The 21,164-nt window shown below is 45.7% G+C and overlaps 1 protein-coding gene and 1 pseudogene across 1 annotated transcript in view; one reads left to right on the top strand and one right to left on the bottom strand.

The window, feature by feature from the left end:
• Positions 1 to 21,164, top strand: part of LOC135367143 (U-scoloptoxin(11)-Ssd3a-like) — a 237,949-nt gene that overhangs the window by 175,738 nt on the left and 41,047 nt on the right. The gene's annotated exons all lie outside the window — the stretch shown is intronic.
• LOC135378669 (uncharacterized) lies at positions 409 to 8,867 on the bottom strand (annotated as a pseudogene).

Here is a 21,164-nt window from a genome sequence, read left to right as displayed (position 1 = left end):
GGCGTGGTTGTTATATACGAGCAGCCATGGCTGTGTTGCAGCCCTGACGGAATTGTGCAGGCAGGAGGCATGAATGCTGTGATAGAGATCAAGTGCCCTCATCGCTGTAAGGATACAGTCATTGTCGACTAGGAAGCAAGATCCTCAAATATGGATTACCTAAAGTTTCTAGACGATCATTTAGTTCTAAACAGGAAGCACAAATATTTCACACAGCTGCAGCTTCAGATGTATGTGCTAAATGTGTGCAAGGGTTTCTTTTGTGTGTTCTCCCCAAAGCAGTCAGTCATCCTGGAGATGACACGGGATGATAGTTTTCTTGCTGAGCTCGTGCCCAAGCTGGAATTCTTTTATTTTACACACCTGTTGCCTGAACTAAACAAATAAAGGTTGTCTGACAGCTTCCTTTTATTGTGTTTTTATAATTGGGCTTTGCGGATTAACAAGGGCTGCACAGACTTTCATGACCTTGTCCATGTGCGGTATGAGGGAAAGGGGTATGCAGTTACTTTACACCTGGTAGATCTTCAGCCTTTGTATCACACGCTCAACATGTATCCGCACTTGAGCAATAACCAATGTTGACTCCATGTCTTCCACTGACAGCTGTCCTCCTCCTGTGTTAAATGGTGGCATCACAAGAATAGCACCAAGCTCTTTCATCGTTGTAGCAATTGATGGAAATCCCTTGTCACTAAGGACTAGGTCGCCAGGCAGCACATGCATGAGAAATCCGGAGTTCCTGGTGATATAAGAGTCTGACTGCCTTCCGCCATAGGGGTCCGAAATAAAGGCAATCATTCCATTGGGAATAATTCCCACCAGCCACTTCAGGGTGTAGCAACCTTTATAGTTAGAGTATAAGTAATGTTGCTGCTCAGGGTTGGATGGAGTTTGTGTCTTCACTTCCGTGCAATCTATAACAAAGGTACACTCGGGATAGTTCCTTGTAAAGCATGGGGGCATGGTGTCCTTGATGGTAGCTCTGGGAGGAACGAAGACCCACTGTTCCAGCTTAATACTCAGGTGATCCAAGGTGATGCGCAAAACGTGTGCTGCAGTTGATTTGTTGATCCCAAAGAGTGCAGCAAGCGCCGGTAATCTTATACCTAGCTTCAGCTTCATTAGCATAATGACCAATCTGTCTTCCTTTGTAACATCTGAAGCACGATGACGCTGGTCCGGGAGCAGGCTCAGCAGCAATGCAAACACAGCCATTGATACACGACAGAGGTCGCGCAGTGCCTGCTCACATTTCTATAATGTATCAAAACCCTTGAAGCCGCACTTTCTTCTCCACCTTTTGACCTTGCGTGGTACCTAAGGTTATAAGGAAACAAAGCAGATTACAATGTGGTACGGATCACACGTCGCATGAAAATAAATTGAACTTATTTGGTTACATACCTCTTCCTCTAGCTTGTCGACATGGGTAACTTGAGTCATTCCAATCGAGCCGTCTGTAGCAGATAGCAGTATCTTCAGCTGCCCACTTGGCAGTGGCCCATCTGTCTGTGTTTCCTGGCATAAAAGGATGAATACATTTAACACCACCACCCAATAGTAACAACAATGCTGACACTGGTAAATGATAAATCAAATGGGTTTAATGTTGTAGGGTTTGGTACCAACCACGTCCACATGTTGCGTCATAGAATGGGCTTCTGCTGCTACATTTGCAAGCAGGTCCAGCCCATTTTCTATATCCTTTACACAGTAGCGGCATGGCCGAGTGGGCTAAGGCGTCCGCTCGTTGGTGGTAACCAAGGTCGTGCTGAAGACTGGGAGGTGGTGGGTTCGAATCCTACCGCCGGCTGTGCTGTCTGAGGTTTTCCCTGGGTTTTCCGAAGACTTTCCAGACGAATGTCGGCACAGTTCCCCCTGAAGTCGGCCCAGGACGCATACTAACCCCCCTGTCCCCCACTCCTTCCTGCTATCCTCTCTCCGTCTGTCCACATCTGTACGTCGCTCATAGCCACAGTTGCTTCGCGGCGCTAACACCCAATCAAAAAAGAATATCCATTACTGCACTACCGTCTTGCTCTCGAGCATGGGGAGTCTGGCACACTGCATCGCTCATATTTAACGCTGTCTCAGCTAAATATAATAAGGAGGCCTATTGTCATAGTCGGCGACTTTAATATAGATCTGTTACGGAATACAATTTGTGAGTATACCCTCCTCTTGGAATGCTATGGTTTATGTAATAGAATCAGCACCCCCACAAGGATCTCCAGTAACTCTAGGACATTGATTGACCATGTTATAACGCCAATATCTGCTGTGTCAACATGTGGTGTCTTGGACTTGGATATCAGCGATCACTGCCCTGTATATTGTCACCGTAGTGATGGTATTGGCCGTGTTCGTAATGGTCAGCTTACAAGGGTCGTCCCGCGAACTGACTATGGAAAGCTGCATTCCCTCTTGTCGTCTTTTGACTGGAACCAAGTATATAACGAGGATGTGAACCGCGAATGTGATGGGTTCCTCACCGTTCTTCGAACTTGTATCAGTTCCTCAACTACTTTTGATTGTAGCCGGCGGTATGCCAGTCCTATCTGTCCATGGATGAACTCTCACCTTTTGCTTATTTTGTCTCAGAAAGCATTCTGGTATAGGAAGTTCAAGCGTCATCCAGACAATGTCACGTTTAGAAACAAGTTTAAGCATTTACGTAATCGGGCTGCAAAGTTGACCCGCAATCTGAAGCAAAAATACTATTCTGAGAGGCTGTTGAATTGTCACGGTGACTCACGGAAAGTGTGGTCCGTAATCAATGCAATCACGAAATCCCGTGAACAGAAAAAGATCCTGCCTAACGTAGGAGAATCAACAAAAAATTTGTGTGAAACATTCAATAGATACTTTGTTTCGATAGGGCAAGGACTCGCCTCTGGCGCGTCGATCCATGTTCTTGATTCTCCAACGTCTTTTATTAGGGAATCCGTTCCCAATTCCTTTTTTATAATGCCTTTCACTGTTCCGGACATTATCGCAACGATACGCGGCATGAAAAAGAACGTTGCTATTGGTCATGACAATATTTCAATACGTGCCCTCAAGACGTGTGCTGATGTTTTGGCTGCTCCACTGTGCCATATTTTTAATCATGCATGCGGCACAGGACTGTATCCGGACACTCTAAAAATTGCGCGGGTTGTACCTATTTACAAGTCAGGCGACAAGAATTTGGTCGAAAATTACAGGCCTATTTCAGTTCTTAGTACTATCAATACTCTTTTTGAAAAACTACTGTGCAAACAGATTTCCTCATTTTTGAAAAAATATAATGTACTGAGTTGCTCTCAACATGGATTTCGAACTGGAACGTCCACCGCTACAGCTGTACATGCCGTCACCGATGGAATCAATCAGGCTTTAAATGAATCTCATGTTGCTGTTGGCCTGTTTGCCGATTTGCGCAAAGCTTTTGATACCGTCGATCATCACATTTTGCTACAAAAGCTCTATTGTTATGGTTTTCGTGGAGATATCTGGAATCTGCTGAAGAATTACTTGTCGTCTCGTAGAATGTTTACTCGGATCGATGGGGAATCGTCTGTGCCTTTGCCTGTATGTACGGGTATACCCCAAGGTTCTGTTTTGGGTCCTGTGTTATTTTCGATTTATGTGAACGATCTTCCATCGGTTTCCGACAGGCTTTCGACTTTCATGTATGCGGACGACACGTGTTTCCTCTTCAGCTCTCCAGATATTTCCGAAATTGCGCCGACCGTGTCCCATGAGGCAAACAAGATTGCTCATTGGTTTGCTATTAACCGTCTGACGTTGAATCTGTCTAAGACAAAGTTTCTTGTCTTCTGCAAGCCTTCTGACAAATATGTCAAAATGAGCATCTCAATTCATAACAATGTTATAGAACAAGTACATGTTATTAATTACCTAGGCGTGACCTTAGATTCTCATCTCACGTGGAAACCACACATTGATAAAGTTGCTAAGAATATTTCCAAGTCCTGTCACATTTTATTCCTTGCCCGTCAATATTTTCCACTACATGTTTTACGTCAATTGTACCTCTCATTTGTGCAGTGTCATCTAATTTATTGTGCCGCTTCTTGGGGTACTGCATTCCCAACATATCTGGATCGTCTGTTCAGGCTTCAGAAGAGAGCTATAAGATTAATTACTTGTTCTGGCAGTAGAACTTCCTGTATTGAGTTTTTTAATTCTTTGAATATTCTCCCACTGCCTGATCTTATTCGAGAGCGTCGTGCCTTACTTGTAGAGTCAATTGTAAAGAATAACGTTCCTTTTAATAACAACATATTTCAAAAATGTCCAAGAGGTAACCGAAGCGTCATGTCGAATGACTTTATGTTATATCGGCCAAAAAATATGTATGGTACGAGATTGACAGTGTGTTTTGGGCCGCGACTCTGGAACTCTATGCCTCTTGAGGTTAAAAACAGCCAGTCATTCCGCAACATGCTACGACGATACCTTATGGACACTTCAGCCTATTTGAACCCAGGAATGTAACTGTTTGTTGCATTATTTATCTGACCTGTTTTTCTGTTCCATTTACCTCGCGGGGCATGAGCCTGTACTAGCGAAAGCTATTGGACACGCCCCACGGTTTTTCTTGTTCCTTGTTTCCTAGTGATGACAAATAAACTCAAATAACATTGTCCACTCCAGGGCTATCGTCGTCGCTTTGCATCTCTACACATCTGTCCGGAACACAGCTGTTTTCTTCCTGCTTCTGGCGCCTCACACACCTAGATAAATTCTGTTAAGACCTACAAAGCACTCTAGCAAACCATGCAGTCCCTCTGGTGAAAATTGTTACAGGTGCAGGTCACTTTTCTGAGTGAGGTTACTGTAACTAACCATTCAAGAAAATTAATTACAGTTACTAATTGCTTGTAACCAAGTTATTACACACTATTGACTGACGCTTGGGATTTCACCAATTATGCACTGGTTTCACAAGGTTAACGAACCGTCTATGCCTCTCGCCGTCTGTGGCTTTCTTGTGGCTTCTCTGTACACCGCCGGGAAGATGGTAGGTATGTAGGCGGGATCATCCTCCACGTTGCTGACTGCATCACCGACAAAGTGCCGACTGCAGATCACCGCCCACTTCTCTGGCTTCCATGGGGACCCATCCGGACTCAGGGCTGGGCAGGAATACTCAAAATTTGTATTATAATACAAATACATAATACTTGCTAAAAATGGTATTATAATACTAATACATAATACATTTTATTTTCAAGTATTATAATGCATAATACTATTACTTCCCTGTATTACTCAAGTAATACTAGTAATACTTTTGTGCCGTGGCAGGCAGTTATTAGAAAAGCAATCCCAGACATATTTCTGAAGCCACCGGTCCGGTCAACGCATGTTTATTTCAGTTGATTGTACTTCAGAAGAAACATCTTTTCAAATACGCCATCTTCTAACGATCGTCTGTTTGGTCTGAGTAGCAGGTTCGCAAACGAAAACAATCGTTCAATCAGCGCGGACGAGCATAAATTAGTGTTGAACTTTAAGAAAACACTCTTAACTGATGGGTAGTCGTCCAACATGGACAAGTCCACGCGCTTGTCATCGAGGTACATGAGGACTTCCAACTTCGCACGGCACAGTGCACAGCTCTCAGGGCATTCTCTCGCGGGACACAGGTGTGTGTGTCTATCATCCCCTTTTTTCTGCCTTACTTTCTGACACACCGACCCTGGCTCCATTCTATGATATGACCCCCTAAGGGCTCCGGGTTGTTCACCCAGAATGGAGAAGTTTCTCAGAAATTTGAGTCAGCCAGCTCCTGTAATCGTCCCTTTGTTGCACGTTGAAGTGTGATCCTCTGTTGGCAGAACTAGGTCGTGTTCGTAGCACTGGAATGGTACCGAAAGCATACACGTGTAAGACCCATCACCTCAGGCAGGACATGTCATAAGTATTACGAGTTTTGCAGTAATACAATGCAAGTAATACTCGAATTTTTTGTATTATAATACGTAATACAAATAATCTAAAGTATTACAGTAACGGTATTATAATACAATGTATTTGTAATACTGCCCAGCCCTGTCCAGACTAAAAGTATCAGAAGCGTAACAGCAAAATGCGTAACAGCGTTTGTTGGCTTACTTCTTACGGCGAACGGCGGTTATCCAGGCTTCCCGTCGTTTCTTTTCATACCACTTCTCTGGGAATGCGTAGAAAGCTAAAGAGGGAGTAGCGTTTGCGCCTGTTCGGGTGTTGTTGCTACATCCCACAACGTAACAGTAGGAGGGTTAGTCTTAGGTTAGTCTTCTTTGTAGGGGAAACGTTTTCTGCCATTTCGCTGCGACTCTACTCGTACAGCGCGGGACGCGGGCTTCTCGCCGTAGGGCCGTACTTGAGATAAGTTTGGGGAGCTGGCGCCGGGGGGAAATTTGGCGCTGCGGTAGCTCGGAAAACTCCAGCCAAACGTCCCTATACCTGTGAGAATCCTTTCTCCACCGCCTACGACTCAATGTTGCCCGTACACCCTCACTTTTCTTCAAGGAGGGTCGGCTAAATTCACCAAACTGCAATGGCTGTGTCGTGGAAGCTGACATCCCACTCCAGCTCCTGCATTGTCAGCAGCACCTTCACCATAGGAACACCCTGCGTTGCCGTCTGCTCCAGATTGGGTGTAACGACTTTTCGTTGGCAGCTCTCCTTGACCCCGTTCTGCACGACAACTAGTGGGCTGCCACTGCCGCTCTCCTCAGTTTTCTGCGAGTCTCAGGACTCGTGAAGTGCATGTGACGTCGTTCTAAAGTGTCCCTTTTCTACTTTCTTTCTTTTCCGTCCTTTCCTTCTTTTTCTTTTCCGTTTTTTTTTTTGCCTGTCCCTTCTGCCTTTTCCTGGAATAGCAAGCCGGCTCTCTGCTTGGCTAACTTTTCCAGTTTTCTGTTAATAAACATAGACCCCCCCCCCCTCCCACCCGTGTATCAAAAGTTTCGAGCTGCGAAACGTCCGCACCGAAATGTCCTCCTCACCTGCTCGTCTCCCGAAGCATTCTGTATTTTCTGCATTCTGTCGTCTGCGAAACTGCGACAATATCTGGCGAGGGACTTCAGGGTCGAGGTTACTTAAACTTCTTTGAAATTTAAAATTTTCTTGACACTGATTATGAGAGACAGAGTTCTACAACCCGACCACAATTATAGTCGTTACGCCACATAAAGTGACTAATTACAAATTTTCATTCCGTCTTCGTTTTTGCTGACCTTCCTCGGACTACATAAAACAATACCCAGTTTACATTTATACCAGTTTGCTTGCTTCCTTTGAATAAATATATCCCCCCCCCCCCCAGTTTGCTTGTCTCCACTCACGTTTGCGACGTATAGGTGGAATAAGGAACATATTTTCGATAAAGGTGCGCGCTAAGGGGTACAGAGTAGTTACATCTAATGCAGTCATTGTTGCTTGCGACGAATCTTCTAAGAGCTCCATAAAGACTAATGCCTAGATCAGTACTAATAAAGAAGGTTACTGGTGGATAAGCGCGACCTACAAATCACCTGCGTGCAATGATTACATTCCTTTCTTGAACTTTATATGTGTTCAGCGATGGAGTAGCCTGTTGCAGAGAACGAGATTGTGTTACGAAACCTCGTCCCTCCCATTCGGTGCAGGCAGGAAATTTGCCCACGAGGCTTGGGGAGATGTAAGCGAACGCGGCGCCTTGCTTGTTTTCCATTACGCTGTGGCACCGCTGTTGTGTGAGAGGCAATTACGGGAAAACATTGATTTTTGCCATTCCGCGCATAAGGTAGGTAATTCAGAATAAACACGAGGAAAACGCGTATGAGGTATACAAGAACTTATTTCTTCTTTAAATTATTTTTCGCGGGGACAAGTTGCACGGCACCACGTGGGAAATGAAAAAGAATGTTTTGCAGAAGTGCACTTAAAGGAGCAGTATAGACTCCCTCCAGAAATTCTTTGATTTTGGCTACGGGTATTGCGCAACAGATAACGTGTGTTCTTGCGCGAGAATGGCGGTCACAGCTGACCTGTAGCGCATGCGTGAGATTTTGATGTGTTTTTTCCACTATAAACTCCTCAAGTCCTTCAAAGATGTCCTGCTGTGGTGACGTCAGTAGTGACGTAAAGGGTTTCCAGCCAGTGACACCGCCCCTCGTCTGTAACGGACGAATTTTCAGTGAGAGGTGAGGCCGCGCGGCTTCTCTCCCCGCTGATGCTTGGTCACACGGACATGCTTACGTCACACCATGAGATATAGGGCCGGACGTCCAATGTGGCGGCGCGCTGCTAATGGCGGATTTTTTTTTCTTCCTTGTTAGCGCCGCGTAAGCGCCACAGTATGTCGCCACAGCCGCCGCGACCACACACCGCCGCGCTGCCACAGTTGCCGCGAAGCAACTGTGGCAGCGGCGTATAGAGACATGGACAGATGGAGAGATGACAGCAGGAAGGATTGAGGGACAGGGGGGCTAGTATGCGTCTTGGACCGACTTCAGGGGCAATTGTGCTAACATTCGTCTGGAAAATCTTCGGAAAGCAGAGGAAAAAACTCAGACAGCTCAGCCAGTGGTAGGATTCAAACCCACACAGTATTCAGCACGACCTTGGCTGAATTATTATTTTAATTATGCATGACCAACCTACCCAGCTTTTGACTCTTTTCAATGGCTCATGTCTGCTTTGTCAGGATGTTATAAATTTAACTGCGCAGTGAAAGATCGCCTGAATATCATACAGCGATAATAATAGACGTGGCTACTGCTGCTATCTGGCCATATCAATAAACGATTCTCGATTTGGTACCACGGCGCCAGCTACTCCAGTGAACAGAGAAAAGAAGAGTTACTCCTTACCTGAGCAGCCATTGGGGGTCAGATGACTTCGAAAAGACACTGGCGCTATCATGGCTCAGTGGTTAGCGTGCTGACCATCTCACGTCGAGGCTGGGAGGTACTCGGGTTCGAATCCCGGTGCCGGCTGTGTTGCCTGTGGTCTTCCCTGGATTTTCCTGACACGCTGTCAGACATATGTCGGCACAGTTCCCTCAGAAGTCGGTAATTGGCATTGTCCAAGTATTGCCAAGATGTGCCAATTGTCCAAGTCCAATGTCCTCGTCTCTTCAAACTTGTAAATGCTTCAGACATTTAGCTTGTGCTTGGACCCAGCCAATTGGAAACAAGTTTCGATGTATTTCGTGTGTTGCGTCTGCTGTGCGCAGTGATATCAAAGTGAAGCAGAGACACACACAAACGCGAAAAAAAATCACGGCTTTCGAGTGAGATAGGCCGTTCAAATGCATTGGACGAAAGTTGGCTCCATGTTTAGTTTTGTTTCTAGAGCCGTTCTAATGATGTCTCACTGACACCTATTTAGCATTGTCCATCACCTCATCGTCAGGACACATCTCATCTTTCCCATTGTGGTTAGGGGCAGTGGGCCGCACCTTATGTGGCGAATTTCCGCATTCATTATCATTAATTTATTTGTTGTTTCCAGAGCACGATACTGTAATAAAAATATAACTTACACAAATTTACAACGGTCCGCAAAGCTTGATAGTGGGCTTGACCTGTATTTTTACGGCCCGATATGAATGTGTTACGACTGCAAAAAACAAGACAAGACAATGGAGAAAGAGAAAGGCAGCGATAAGTGCATAAACAAGAATGAGTGAAAATAACAACAACAAGAACAAAGAGGGGAGGGAGGATGTCTAGCGACGGCAGAATGCCCCCGTTGCAGCCGATTTGCCCCAATCGACTTTCGATAAAGATAACCATAATTAAAATTAAATAAAACAATAGCATGGCTAGGCAAAAGCGTATCGCTATTTTTTCTATAATCAAACTCAAACTCAGCGTATCGCTAATTAAGGAGCTCGGATGACTAACGCTCCTGCCTGAAAATGCCTGTCCTCACATACTGCTTTGCATCAGAGCGCTGGAAACCATGCACTGTTTTCTACCTTAGCGCATAGCTGAAGTCTCGTGAAACCCGATTGGCGACGTGACGTAGCGCTGTTTCATCTTGTGTTGATTCTTGATTCCCCGTAGGCTATGCGCACGCTCAAGTCAGTTCACTGCGCAAACTGCAGATTCGACAACATGTTCAATTCGCCGTGACATCAACACAACACCGCATGAGTAAAACAGTCTCTTGATTGGCCATCCCTTCAGAAACCAGCGGTAGAAACGAGCGCTGGAAACGTTAAGAGGAGCCCAATTCTGACAAGCGCTGTTTTCCAGCGCTGTGGAGCAGCAGAGCGCTATATGCGAGAGCACTCCCAGAGTCTTAAATAGTACAGCTCCATGGGGAGGCGAGTAGACGTGAGCTCTGCAATTAGTGAAACAGTCGTTAGCGGGTAGAGCACCAAAATAACGAGTCTCGATACTGCAACCTGTATTCGTGGTATGAGTGCCACAATTTCTTTGCTGCTCGAGGATCGGAAACAAAAACAAGGATCTACGTTCTTGAGGTTCACTGTGTTCTGTTTCACGTGCATCCCGTGAAGATTTTCTTAACAACCAAATGCCCTCTCGTGGTCTTTTAGAGAGCTAATATTGCGCGGGAAGCGGGCTCCCCAGGATCGTTATCTGGTATCTGTACATGTACGTGGTACCTTGAAGACTAGCGGTGAGGAAAAGGTGCGTCCTGTGTGGAGACTATCGATCATCCCTGCTGAAATATTCTCAGTTTCTTATTGTTTCCGACATTTTTAGTTGGTACGCGAACGTGGTACGTGAGCAACAGAAGGGGGCGTCTGCTAGCCTGGCGTTCTATGGTGCGCTCAGGCTTGTCAAGAACCGTCGGTGGGATGGCATTTCATGCACTCCTGCTGTGGTAGACCGTGATAACGGAGTTCTAGGGCCGTGTGGATGATAGCGCGCGTTGAGAAAACGAATGGAGTTTTGATAACGCAGAAAGATATGCTTCTCCACCCGTACGATCGCAGGCAGTATATTATGTGAAGTGAAGACCACATTTGAGCGTTTCCAGCTGTCTGCGTTTTTTCGTGAGATGAGCCGGAAAAAAATTGTGCGCTGGTTGGAGCGAGGGGAACCGGTCCACTCGTCACCGGAAGACTCGTCACAGGATAACTGGTCACACCGGCCCTCTGGTACGGGATCCTTTTGTCACCGGAACACTTGTCAAGGGGGGCGGTTCGTCACCGGAACACTGGTTGCAAGGTTGACCCCGTTCCAAAGGGAATGCGTTTCACCCTGATTTACCAAACGGATTAGTCCAGTGCCCGATCCGCACTTCCGCGAACCCTGATTCCGAAGACCGCTGACAGCACAAATTTCACGTCTTTGCTAAGGGCACGGAGAGCATGGAAGTGACGAAAACTCAGCGTGGGGCTCCGTTGCTGGGGCGCGGACAAAAGTTGAGAGACTGACGAAGGTTAGGTCAGGAGAGCCTTTTACGTATTTCACACGTTGGGGAGTGGGTCAGTTCGTGTAGAATATGCACCCGTTGAGACTGACCAAGGTTAGGTCAAAAGAGCCTTTTACTATTTCACACGTTGGAGAGTGGGTCAGTTCATGTAGAATATGCACTCGTCGGCAGGTTCACCCGTGGCAGGTTCACTGTGACGATTATTCCGGCGTGACGGCAGTTCCTCGTACGAGATGCCCTGTGACGAGTTGGCCTCCTTTACGAGTTCACCTATGACCAGTTGGCCTGTGACGACCGGGCTTGTGACGAGTTCTCCTAAACCCGATGATGATGATGGCGTGATTTTCTCTTTCTTTCTTTCTTCTTCTTTTTTTTCCCAAATGCGACTCAAGCCATAATGTGCAAAAGCTATGTAGTGAATTGACGCCCCCCCTCCTTCATGCTGTCCTCTTTCCATCTGTCCACGTCTGTACGCTGCTCATAGCCACAGTTGCTTCGCGGCGCTAACACGGATTTTAAAAAAAGTGAATGACGGACAATTAAAATCAGATTGGAACCGCTAAAGCCAATCGCACTTCGTCCAGATGAACGGATGTACTTAGATAGCAAGTACGGTGAAAGATGGAAATATGCAATCTGTTCATTGTTGTTCCCTTATGAGTTTATATGTTCTCCTCTGGGCACATGACAAACCTGTATAAAAGCAGAGGCTTTGACAAATAAATATCTTATTGTAGTGGAGCAGCCGATCCCGTGTACTCGTGTTCTCTCTGTCCGTTGCCCTTACAGCTCCAGTTTCTTCGTATAGCTATGTACCAACAGGCCAACTCAGCCATTCTAGTCAGTATGACCGTAGGTCGCTGAACCGGCAGTTGTCCTGGCTGCCAAACCGCTGGCCAGCATTCGGGGTGACTAATGATGGTCTGACATGCTCAAGTTAAAACAGCAGTGTCCTTGGTCATATGGCCATACCTAGAGTCGCTAAATAGGAGTACAGCGTATCGCATTCATTTCCTTGCCCCGGCGTCGGGAACTTGGCGCCCCCATCGCCCGGCAGCCGCAGTAGCCCCCTCCTGCACTCACGGTTGGGTCGCCGCAGGAGAGAGACCCTCACGTATAGCTGTGCGTGGCTTTCCCGTGCCTGGGGAAAGGGGGACCCTGGCGGTTGAGTGGACCTGGAGGTTGTTTAGGACCCTTCTGGGCCCCTCCTGAAAAGCAACACACCGCTTTGGCCCCTGCTTCCCATAGACGGGAGGTCCTGGAGGGCCCGGCCAGGACTATTCAGCTAGTCGCCATCTCCACTTTCATTGCTTTCTCTTTCTCTATTTCCCCAGCCTCTACCTTTCCTTTTTCACCTTCTTTGGCGGCAAGGGTCAACCTTGGGCAGTCTTTCACTCTCCAGAAGCTGCACTTGGGTATAGTGCACAGGCAAGTGTTAGCGTGTGGGACACGTTCCCTTTGTTGGGGTCGGTGGTGGCCGACACACCCTTTGCACCGAATTCAGCATACACTCTTTATGGACAAACCAAACCCAAAAAACACTGATCGGCGCCCAAAGCGGCACCGCACCGACGACATCACAATGAGTTTGTTTGAAAGCAGTCACGAGTCGTGGTTCCCTAAATACCTAGTTATCCATGCAGAGAATGAAACAAAGTCGTTTGCAGGGCTGTCCCCATTTCTTGTGGCTAAGACACTTGAACAAGTGGTTGGGAAGTCTTACAACGCAAGGAAACTGAACACCGGAGACTTACAAGTCGAAGTGCAAACTAGGCAACAAAGTACATCACTCTGTTCACTAAAGACCATTGGAGAAACCCCAGTTTCTGTCACAGTACATCGCAGCTTAAACACAGTGAAAGGGGTCATATCTGCCAATGAGTTGCTACCATGTTCTGACTCTGAGATGACGGAGGGCTTAAAGGACCATGGGGTAATCAACGCAAAGAGGATCATCATACGCAGAGAAGGAAAAGAAATACCCATACCACATGTCGTTCTCACCTTTGAGCTCCATAAGTTACCTTCCAGTATCAAAGCAGGTTATGTCAGCTGCCCAGTACGCCCGTACGTCCCCAACCCGAGACGCTGCTTTAAGTGTCAACGGTTTGGGCATGGTTCGCAGGTCTGTCGTGGTCAGGCTGTCTGCCCAAAACGTGCAGAGACAAATCACACGTCTGACTCGTGCCAAAATGCCTTAAAGTGTGCAAACCGTCAGGGTGGGCATGCAGTCTACTCCAGGTCGTGCCCACGTTGGCAAGAGGAGAAGCAAATATTGAAAGTAAAGGCAGAACAAAATATAACATACAGGGCGGCAAAGGCACAGGTTGAATTTCAAAGAAAAGGTACTTTCTCTGAAGTGGTGCGCAGGGGGTAGCATCACTCAGAGTTTCAGTGGAGACTCAGACGTCTGAGCCTCCACCCCACACCCCCCAACACGGAACGCAGGACACGGAAGTGTCCCTTAAAAGTTCCCTGGCTTGCCAGATGAGCAGCCAGGAGACGGCCTCAGCTTCCTGTGAAGCTGACGGCAAGCAGTCTATTTGAGACGGGGCCACACAGGCCTCGTTTCAAGGTACACAACAAAACATGGAGGTGGAGGACGATGACTCTCTGTCACAGAAGTCGTCGTCCAGCCAGTCAGGTGTTTCCTCTCTTGGAAAAGAACAAAGAGAGAAAACGGCTAGCAGAGGTAGGAGAAAGAAAGTAAAAGAGACACCGAAAATGCCTCCACCGAGAATTACTCCTCCCTAAACTAAACTTTCATGCCCACACACTCCAAGTTACACATCCAAGTTATGACAAAGTTATTGCTCCTTTTTTCCTCCCTTACCTTCCTAATGGGTGCTGGCACCATACTTGAGTGGAATTGCCGAGGTACTTTTTCTAACTTGGATGACGTTAACGACTTGTTTAAGGAACACAATTCAACTTGTTTCTATCTGCAGGACACCTACTTAAATCCAGAAAATTCCAACCCCTTTCGTAGGTGCAATATATTTCGAAGAGATCGTGTAGGCAGAACACGTTCGTCGGGTGGTGTAGCCATTGCCCTTCCTCGCTCTGTACCTGCAATGAATATTCCGCTAACAACAGACCTAGAAGCTGTTGCTGTCCGTGTGTGTCTTGCAAAGACTATCACTGTCTGTTCATTATATCTTCCTCCTTCAACTTCCGTCGGTCAGAGAGAGTTTGAAAAGTTAATTGACCAGCTCCCTCAGCCCATGATGATTTTAGGCGACCTGAATGCGCATAATCCCTTGTGGGGCAGCGCAAAGGTTGATAGCCGTGGAAAAATGGTTGAGAGAGTTCTCTTTTCAAGGTCACTTTGCCTCCTAAACACAGGGTCAACAACCTACCTAAACTCTGCAACACAATCCTTCTCTGCCATTGACATCTCTCTTTGTAGTCCTTCCCTTTTTTCCTCATTAGATTGGAGAGTGGATCACGACCCGCGTGGTAGCGACCACTTCCCAATTGTTGTCACATTTCGTGGCCCCACCAACAACATTGCAACACGCCCGCCTCGGTGGAAACTACAAGAGGCAGACTGGGACCTCTTCACCAAAGAGGCCAATATCTTGACCCAATCTTTTCAACATTTTCATGTTGACGAGGCAAACACTGTAATTACAAATACTATTATAAATGCTGCTCAGCAGTCAATTCCACAAACAAAAGGTAACCTTCCAAGACGTCCAAAGCCATGGTGGACGAGTGACTGCGAGAAGACTCGCAAGCAACAAAATCGGGCGTGGGGTATTTTCAGGAGATACCCCACAAGCACAAACTTACTTCTTTTCAAGAAAGCTCGTGCAAAGGCACGTTGGAGAAGGCGTCAAGCCAAGAAAGATTCTTGGAATAATTTTGTGTCATCCCTGAACTCAAGCACCCCTTCTAAAATAATATGGGACCGGTTGAGAAAAATTAAGGGTGACTATATCAGTTTTTCTGTACCTTGACTGGAGGTAAAGGGTAGTGTTTGTCAGAACATGGAGGAGCAAGCCAATGTTCTCGGTGAACAATTCGCAAATGTGTCAAGCTCTTCACATTATGCTGATAACTTCTTGAGAGTTAAACATCATGCCGAAAACAGTACATTTCAAGTGGTACAGGTGATAGGTGTGCTTATAACCAGCCCTTCACAATGCAAGAATTGCTAAGAGCCTTGTGCTGCCGTAAAGTCACAGCACCTGGCCCTGATCGTATCACCTATTCTATGCTCAGTCATTTATCAACTACCTCTTTAGAAAGCCTTCTTGATTATTTCAATCTCGTCTGGCGAGAAGGACCCTTGCCTGCCAGCTGGAAAATGGCGACCATCATCCCTCTCCTCAAACCTGGCAAAGAACCTTCGGATCCAGCGAGTTATAGGCCTATGGCCCTGACCAGCTGCCTTGGAAAAACCTTCGAGCGCATGGTCAATGCCCGGCTTATATACTACCTGGAGGAAAATCAATGCCCTGACCAGTACCAGTGTGGGTTCAGATCCTCCCGTTCTACCTCAGATCACCTCCTGCGCTTAGAGACTACCATAAGAGAAGCATTTATTAGGAGGCAACACTGTGTTTCCATATTTTTCGATCTCGAAAAAGCCTACGATACAACCTGGCGATACGGCATTCTAAGAGACCTGCACTCCTTGGGAATACGAGGCCGGTTGTTCCGTTGTATCTCCAACTTCCTTCAAGGACGTATGTTCAGGGTCCAACTGGGAGCTACACTGTCTCGCCCATTCGTGCAGGAGAACGGGGTCCCACAAGGCTCCGTTCTCAGCGTTACACTGTTTATAGTGAAAGTGAATTCCGTTGCAAGCGTTATGCCGCCATCAGTCAAGTATTCCTTGTACGTTGATGATTTGCAAATGTCCTGCTCAGCTTCAAGTCTGGCTTCAACTGACTCTTAACAAGTTAGACAAGTGGTCGTGTGAAAACGGCTTTAAGTTTTCACCGAGCAAGACGGTCTGAATTCATTTTACAATAATTAGGGGTCCATTCCCAGAACCCATACTCAAAATGAGCGGCCAGGATATTGCCGTTCGGGATGAACAGAAGTTCCTGGGAGTAACTTTTGATAGAAAGCTCACCTTCTCAGCGCATATCAAAAACTTAATCCCCTCAAGACAGTGGCTTTTGGGCGCGACCTTGTTCGCCACACGCTTTGAACGTAGTTCAACTCTATCAAATCCGTAGCGCTGTCGAACACTATGACGTCATTTGTTTACAAACAGGTAGAGGTCTATTTTGTAGAGAACAGAGTTGACGCACACTATCTCACAGCTAAACGCCATTTTAAAAATGACGCTCACTTCCATAGTTTCTACATTAATAAAGCGTTAATAAAGCATTCAGCTACTCCGCCGCTCCCGCCGCTACGAGCTACGATCCGTAACGCAATCTGCAAGGCGTTTATTGTGGTTTATTGTGTACGTCGTGGGTGGTCATGCTGGTCGCGCGAAGCAGAAAATGGAAGTGAATGATATGTCTGTGGCTGCTGTGTCATGTATTCGAGAGACCGACTGGCGTAGTTTTGGTGTTCGGGGATGCAAAAATCATCTTCGTTCATCTCCGACGACGGGCGTTTCCTACCACAAGATTCCACAGGAGAGTTCTCGAAAAGGAATGTGGTTCCAAGCACTCTGCTATTAGATACAGCAGTCGTGTCGTGTGTGCTGAGCTCATTTTGCTGCCGATGACTACGAAGATGACGTAGAAGGCAAATTGCGAAGACGTCCGAAGCAAGCTGCCATTCAGTAACCAGTGATTTTGCTTCATCGAGGTGACGAGTTCAACACAACCTCTTAGGTATGTGCATTTGTCACGCATGTATAAATTATAATATAGCAATTCCATTTAACTTATGTTATCCTACTTGTCCCGTACTGAGCATTGTCAACATCAACAAATTTGATTTTAGGGGACTTTCAGTGTTGATGTGGCGCCACACTGCTTCGTGTGTGTGATCCAGGTACTCAAGTTGACATGACAGAAATAGCTGAAAGCAGGTATGCAAAGTCCACAGATAGAATCACTAGATCTGTTACGTGTTGCAGACTTCGTGACATTTTTGGCGTCTTTGGGCAGGTGCAGAACATTAGTATGACACCAACAGCAGGAGAAGAAACCGATGAGAACTACTAGCTTCTTTGAAGGGTAGAGGACTACTTCCTGTTGAGGTACAGTTATGACTAGCGAACGTTAATTAATTTTCTAGAGATGCATCCTCTGCACTTGAATGCCCACTAAAACAGCGAAAGTTCTTTGTATTTGAAGCCCCCGTACTGGAATTGTTCAAAGCGTGTCACAGCTGCAGTGAGCCACAAAAGACTACATCATATTGGTCCTAAATTTGCAGAGTTCCCCTATCTCGGACACAACGGTCATTTCCCTTTATTGCTCTCTCAATCCTACCTTCTCCTAGATTAAGGGGGTCCTGCGTTGCATGGGCACTGCTTATGCTTTTCTAGTTATGCTTTCAGTTTCTTGTTCTGTTTAATAAATCTTCAATTGAGAGTTTGCAGCCATCACGCTGTCCACTGTGTTTGCCCCTCATCTATATTGATGTGCTATAATGGTATACCACATCAACATGCCGACAACTTACCAACAACAACCAAACAACCTTGCCTTGTCCTACTTTTGGACGGAAACTACACGATGTGGTAGCATCCACATTTATAAAATTTTAGTCGACGGAGATTTTCTGTTTTTGTACAGCCTTTATTGTACATTTCTTTTGTTGTGCTTAGCACGCGTGAAGAAAAGTTCTCATCTTCATGAAGAGGACAGGTCATTGTTGGATCTATCTGCAGCATTATTGTTCCTGTAATTTTCTCATCAACAAGAGAATACAAAAGTGCACACATGGTGAAATATAACTTGCTTGTTAAATTCAAAAGGGAAAGACAAAACTGTTTATACCTCTCTTGTTTATTTTGTTGCAGGTTTTACAACTCTATCAAGTATGTCAATACATAAGAGGGCAAGAAGTCCTACTCTGTTTCCTAAATCTCTCGACAATAAAAAAGAAGGATATAGTTTGAGGTGTGACAAAATGTTGCTTCTGCTCTTATATTATATTTCAATTAAATGTTACGATGCATTTGTCGTGTACACTGAAGCCAATTGCAGTTTGCGGGGCTGTCAAAAGTACTTTACAAAAGTACATCTCAATTACAGTAACAGAGAACTTATGCACTAAATTATTTGACCATTTTTGACTATTATGCACACCAATGCTGCATGGTTGAGTTTGTACCCAGATCTGAAGGGTTGATAATACTTGAAGTCAGCCCTCAAGTCCTCCTTTACAAATGTTAGTTGGTGACGTGATAATGAATCAGTTACAAGTACTCCTTTTAGTAAAACAGAGTTAATCAAGTGTTAAATCCCAACCTTGGTTCAAATATTAATTGGCATTTGGAAACATGGCCAATAAGAAGTATATTAAAAGGCTATGAACACAGTTCAGCTGAATGACACTGGTGAAAATTATCTTATTTACTGCTCATATATACAAGACATTAGTATAACCTACAAATACAGATTACTTAACTCTCAGGATCGCTTAGCCCCCAGGTTACTTAACCCTCCGAACAAACTAATAATTATGCTGTGACAGCTATGCCATGACCCCTATGTGACATGCTATGACAGCAAAGAAAAAGCAACGAGAGATACTTGCAGCAAGCAAGAAATGAAAATTTGCTGACCTCAACATTTGTACAACTCTGCGCACTGATGGGAAAGCATCCCAAATAGCATGCACTACGCAGATCGAGATCCAGTGGAGTACTTTCTATTGAATTTTCTCGGAACACCCCATATCCTTCTTGTGAATGGCCGACAGGTGATATAACGGAATTTGCTGCAGAAATAAGGGTTTTCCGTCCAGTTTGTCGTTCAAGTAGCGCGTAAAGACCACACGGCTCTGCCGGGTATGTAGCAATGCTCTTCAGTTTCTCGGATGTATGTAAAAGACACTTGCAGTACTTCGGTGCCAAGGCACAGTATTTCGAAATATTGGTTAGTTGTGATGCAATTGGCTGTCCGCTTTCCACACGCATTCTCTACCTCTTGGCAGCAAAAACCGTGGTATCCGTCGGTTTGCATTTCACACATGAACACCTGCACGACGAAAAAAACAGCGCTTGTTTCGGCTTACACAAGTGCTTCTCTCTGATACATGGAAATTTCACAAAATAGTCGATGTTCACGGAACGATGAGCTACTGGTGAAGACGAATGTGACTCCGGTTAATCTCTGGACGAGGAATCTTCTACTGCGAAGCACACACCAGTGGCACACACTTTCCAGCACGCTACGCACGAACAGAATTTCTGTGAGCGACAGTTCTCGAATGCGGAATTCCAGCGCACTCATGTTCAAGAGGCACGACATTCTCGGCGTAAAAGGTGGTCACAAATGCCCACTGACATTTCCGTTTTCGCCGGATTAGCGACCGGAAGTACCCGTATTACATGCGTCTTCGACAGATGGCGCAGGGTCATGCAATTGTTGACAGACTCGGTTTCCCTGGACATGCAATTATGGAAAATTCGATTACAGAAAAACTACAGCGATTTCAGCGGAGTTCTATGATATTTGAACTTTTGGAGGTTCAAGCTTTTCGCTGAACATAAAGTTTCGATAGGTTTATATTCACTTTTGGGTCCCTTGAATACAGAGTTTTAAGAAATCGCAAGGACCCTCCGATTCCGACTCCGTATGGCTGTCAGTCAATGAGGTATCGACAACATGATGTCAGCCAATTCAACAGAACCACGTGATTGGCTTATCGTTTTTTCGAAAACGTTATCGTGAAATCTCTACGTTTTCATAAAACTCCCTAATGTGACAGTTCGCTTTATGACGAAAATCCGCGGGTACGGCCGTCATCACATTAACGAGTTTCGACTGTAATCTGGTTCCCGAAATTCGTTTATCAACCGCAACGACGTGACGTGCTTGACGAAAGCCGACAGCTCATACCAAAGCTCATTGCTGACACAGTGCTCGTTAAGGACAGCGATTTTCTTAAGGCGGAATCACTTCTTAAGAAATCTATGGGCGATTTTCGTTCGCACAAGACACGTGAACGCTCTAAACAATGATAATAACATTGGTACTGCGTGTTCTCATAGCTTTTCTGTAGTCAATGACTATTTTTTAGAGGACAAGGTTGAGCCGTAGATTCTTAATAAATTAAAGTTTGGTGCGTCTCGAACACTAGCTACCATCTCGATAGAGTGTTGCACACTAAAATATTTGCGATTTCGGGCTCAATACAAATCAACGGATAGTCCTGAAATTCTATAAAATGTGTCATTGACAAGGGTAAAGCAAGGAGAACACGCCAGTACTTCTCCTTTGACGACATTTTACGCCGTTTCTGAGCGCTGTGCGAACAAACTTTCTCTATTGTCTTGCGAAGAAATGATTCCCTCTTAACAAGAGCACATTTCCCTCATTTACAGTTCAAATAGAATGTGAGCCAGCGCCGCTGTATATTGGCAGAACGTTCAGGCTAACGTTCGGTCCGCCGTCAGAGTAAGTGATCTGATGTAAATCGTTGTTTCAACGCAAACGAACACGTCATTAAACGGGCACCAAAGTACAAGAAAAAAGCTTTGAAGGCATTACCAAGGTTTGCCTTCCCTTCTTCCCAGTTTCAAGACAAATGTAGCCTCTCGAAGTCAGCTGCATCGCAGAGTAGACATCCTTTTTCAATATGTTTGCCCTTCCAGTGGAACTACCAACGAAAAATGT

This window comes from Ornithodoros turicata, chromosome 1 (assembly GCF_037126465.1).
Source record: "Ornithodoros turicata isolate Travis chromosome 1, ASM3712646v1, whole genome shotgun sequence".
Lineage (NCBI taxonomy): Eukaryota > Metazoa > Arthropoda > Arachnida > Ixodida > Argasidae > Ornithodoros > Ornithodoros turicata.
This window is presented reverse-complemented; position numbering and strand designations above follow the sequence as displayed.